A 4,894-nucleotide genomic window follows, 5' to 3' on the forward strand; every position below is an offset into this window, starting at 1 on the left:
ATGGGTTTTACTTCCGTAAGACACCAAAAACTTCTGCTACTAGTAAGTCAAAGAAATAGAACGAAAAAAAAAATAAAAAAAATAGAATGAAAATATTTGAAAAGTAAATAAAGGAATGGAAATCCGCCCGCAATAACCGACGGAAACGCACTTTTTGACTTTATTTTGCAATCATAACTGTAATAATAACTGTTTCTGTTTCAATTTTGTTGTACGCTGAAAATTTATGAAGTGTGCCGTTCCTAAAACGTCGGCGCGGCACGTGTTCAAGCCATTTTTGTTGTTGAACTTCATCGTCTTGTATTTGTTTTCTATCTCAGATGCTTTTCTGGTGCTCGGATTGAGGTTGAGATTTAATCGTGGCGGGTTTTGGGTCAAAGTGGATTTGATGTGTCTACTTTGTATGCATTTGAATGCGTATTTTTATTTTAAAAGAGTCAGCCGGGCTGTCTGTGTGATTTGGTTTTGGTGTCTGCGCAAGAGGCGTTGTGTACAGGATTTTCATTATTAATGCAAAGTGTGCTGCAAGTGATTTGACGCTTAGCTTTGTTTGTTGTGAATTTATCATTTGCAAATGAATTATAATGAATGGTTTCATTATAGCGTTTGCTATTTCAATCAAGTACGCAATTTTTTTTGTGGTTGTCGCAAATGGAAACTACGTTGAACTGAAGGTAATAGAAGTTTTTGTTCATTGCTCAACGTTTCCTTTTAAGAAGCGTTTAACGAAAGATATTTAAGAAAGATATGCATAATTTTATTGATAGAAATAAATAAACTGGCAACTAGTATAAAAAAGTTCTATAGATGCAACACTGTAATACTTCTTATAATGTAGTATCGTAACCAGGAATGATTGCGATAGAATCACTAAAAATTATTAAAATTAGTATTTTTCATTTAGAAATTTAAGTGCATTTTTCTATTGAAGAATATATGAGGATATATGAAGCGTTTAACGAAAGATATTTAAGAAAGATATTAATAATTTTATTAATAAAAATAAATAAATTGGTAACTAGTATAAAAAAGTTCTATAGATGCAACACGGTAATATTTCTTATAACGCCGATTGCGATAAAATGACAAACACTCATTATTTTCGCAAAAAATTATTAAAATTAGTATTTTTCATATAAAAATTTAAGTGCATTATTCTATTGAAGAATATATGAGGATTATGTGCCCCTGAGAAATAATAAGTGGTGCCATTTTATTTTTAAAAACTCAATTTTTAATAGCAATTTATTGTTCTACACTATGATTTCGTAAACATGTTTAGAACGGTCACCTCTCTGCGACCGATAATAAATGGTCTTTAACCATTTATAATAATAATTTAATAATAATAAATGGTCTACAACCATTTATTACATTCACAATTCTCCTTCTTTATTTGTAAAATATCGGTAGCGTCATATCGATATGGGAAATATCGCCTTAGGAAATAAAAATAATAGCTAGACAGGCACGAGTTCTAAGCCTTGCACTTGCAGACCAAACAAATTATACGAATTATACGAACTATAAACTAACTAAAAAAAGTTGAATATTTCCTAGGACCACTGATGATGAGTACTTGGTCAAATTTCAATAAATTAACTAAAATTTTTGTTGTTGTCTCTTCATTTTTAATCTAATCCTTTTATTTTTTAAATAGTTTATTTTCGTCATAAGACGCGTCACTTTGTAATACTTCGAGTACACCAATTATTTAAAAAAAAATATTTAGAATAACCCAAATCCTAAAACTATTTGAAAACGACCACACCCATAATGACAAAACCTTAATGTGAAATATATTTTCGTTTATTGACTCTTCTTTTTATATAGTCCAGTAAATTTGTACTATAATAGATTTAGAGCTAATTGAAGAATAAGTTCAATATAACTTGTTTACAAACCCTGTTCATACTACTTACATTCAAAAAAATTTTGACAATTTATATTATAAAGCTCTTTTAACTTTGAAAGTTTCTATTTTCAGCTCTCTTCCTATATGAAGAAAAAACTCAAAGTTATTGACGCAATGACGGTTTCAGAACAATATTTAATCAATACAATCAATCTGTTAGCTTTTTACTGTATTAGTAATTACGCTAATTCAGACGTCATTGCAGAATATGCGTTGTTTCTTAAACAAACTAGGATCTTTTTAGTTCCGTGGTTTGCTTATATTTGCAAACTTAAAATAGTTCATAAAGCAGCTTTTTAAGCTAAAAGAGTTATCTGATTGGAAATATGATCCATATGATCCATTTTGACTATTGCCAGATAATAAGCAATAAATAAAGTTTTTATATTTAAACATCTTAATAGTTAGTGTCATTCTCACTAATTTCTCGAACAGGTTCAGTATTTCTAAAGCAAGATTTAAAATAAAACTAAATAGAAACTTACTGTCATTTTAAATATTAAATTAACTTCTGTTGCGAAAGTAGAAACACCAAATAATTAGTACAGAATAAACATATTATATATTAAAACATCTATATAAAAAATTTAGGCTCTACAAAAACTGACACAGTTAATTTAAACACGTTCATTAAAGTATGAAGTTCATAAATCTCAGCCGTAACATGTATCCGTATCTTTTTGACATGCGACAATGGAGCATAAAATGTCACAAACGCCAATAAAATGTCACGTTAATATGCGGACAACTGCACTGCAAATGATGTTGAGCAATTAAAAATTGATCACGTTTTACAAAGTGCAGCAATACTTAATATATCACCGAACCTAAAAACTGGAAAACAAAAATTACTACACAAACAAGCCATGAATCCAACAACTCAACAAACAAAGAAATGAAGAAACGATCAAGAAATATTGACAAAGTTGCCATTTAATGTGAAACTAATCAAGTTGGTCTCTGGCAAATCCCACCAAGTCTTTAAATATAAAAGTGTGGTACTATGATTTGCCAAAGCAGCAAAATGCAGTTGTATAGTGTAAATACATATTTATATACAAAAATAGGTATATATACTTATATTTGTCTGACTGCTCCATCATGTGTCGGCAGTATTGTTTATTGCAATTTATTTTTTATATCTTTTTTTTTCCAGACCACATCAGTATGCATTATTCATTTTTAATTTTTTAAAACCTCGTTGATTCGCGTAAAAACTACAACAAAAATATACCGCCTGTCAGTTACACGAAGTGTTTTTATGCCAAAAACTTAAATTAAATGGTAAATTCAATAAGAAATATAAAAAAAATTAATAATTTTCCTAACTAAGAATATACTGATTTAAGTAATCAGCTGGAGTGTGCTACAATCGGTTTAAACAACTTTAGAGCATCGAAGTAAAGGAATATAGTACGTACTTACTCAGTTGGACATTTTACACGTCTCGTTATAGTCTCCTCCAGGCAGCCCGATCAGCATCTTGCTGCCGCTAGTTGGTAGTACCGGAGCTGCGGTTGTCTTCTATCACGTTTTTCACCTGGGAGTACCGAATCAAACACTTTTCAAACCGGATCATCTAATTTTGTACTTGGCAACTTGTAAAGAATCATCGGTTTTCCAAATGATTTTTCTCTCAAATGCCCCTAACGCCTTTTTATCACTGTTCGTAATTGCCCAAACTTCTGCACTATACAGCAGGACAGGCACGATAAGATATTAGTAAAGCGTGATTTTTGTTTGTCGTGAGAGGGCCCGAAGTAAAATCTGTTGACAAGGGTGATTCTTCGTTGAAGTCATGAACTGACTTATAAATGTCAACAATGATGTGAGTTCCAAGACGCTCAGGAAATTTGTTTGTTTACTGAAAGTACTTCAGTTTTTCCTCGTTTACCACAACACTCAATTCCTTCAACAAGGAGTTGACAGGAAGCTTCGCAAATGGGTCTTCGCTTTATTAAATGTAACGTACATTTAATCGCATGAAATAGAGTTTGGTTTATATATAAATCCAAGTTTAATAAACTATTTCAAATTTCCAGAATCTACAAGTTGACAGCTGAAAATTAGTTTAAAGACAAATATAAATGTACTTATGGTATAGAAAAATGTAAGTCTTACTGAAGAGAATGAATGGCAAACTACTAAACATATTATGAAAGTATGATATAGATCCATCTGTCCTATTGAGAAGAGGAATATTTCTATATATTGCCATAGTCGTAATGTTATACACATATTTTGAGAAACAGTCGATTTAATGTACATATTTAGTACAGTCAATTATTTTAAGTAGAATTTTTTCAATACTTTATATGCCGCTTTAGCTTACTTCTGAGGTATCAAGATTTAAAGTTTTTACAATTCACATTGATCATACAAAACAGAACTATACAATTTTTGATAGTGATGCATTTTAAGTCATTTATGCCACATTAAGTTTTGTAGCTCATTGCAATAATAAAAATGCACTTGTGCGCCTTCAACAACTCTGCCTGCAGTCACCTCGCATGGGTTTGTGTGATCATTCAACATATTAAGGCAACGGGTATGTTTGCGCATCGATTTGATTGAAATCTGCCGAACACTGACTGAAAAAATATTATTAATGTCTATCTGCGGTAGGTTCCAAATTCGACGCATGAATGACATTAGGTTGTGTTGTTAAAATCTGCTAAAGTATTAAAAGTTTGCACTTTTTTGGATTTTTCTATTGCGCCATAGGTATTAAATACAGTATTAGGGAGATTTATTAAGTTAGTTAAGAGAAATCTTATCAAATATATATATTTTTTAAATGCATATACTATGTTAAGACTACTATATTAAAATAATATTCGTCTAAATTTTGGTAAAAGTGCTAAATGCTTACATTGCGAAAAGTGGATCAATCATAAATAACATCTCCATATAGAGTAAATCTAATCGTTTTAGTGGAATTGTGGAAAAAACTTTGTATATAATTTAATTAAATAAATT

This window comes from Teleopsis dalmanni, chromosome 2 (genome assembly GCF_002237135.1).
Source record: "Teleopsis dalmanni isolate 2A chromosome 2, ASM223713v2, whole genome shotgun sequence".
Classification (NCBI taxonomy): domain Eukaryota; kingdom Metazoa; phylum Arthropoda; class Insecta; order Diptera; family Diopsidae; genus Teleopsis; species Teleopsis dalmanni.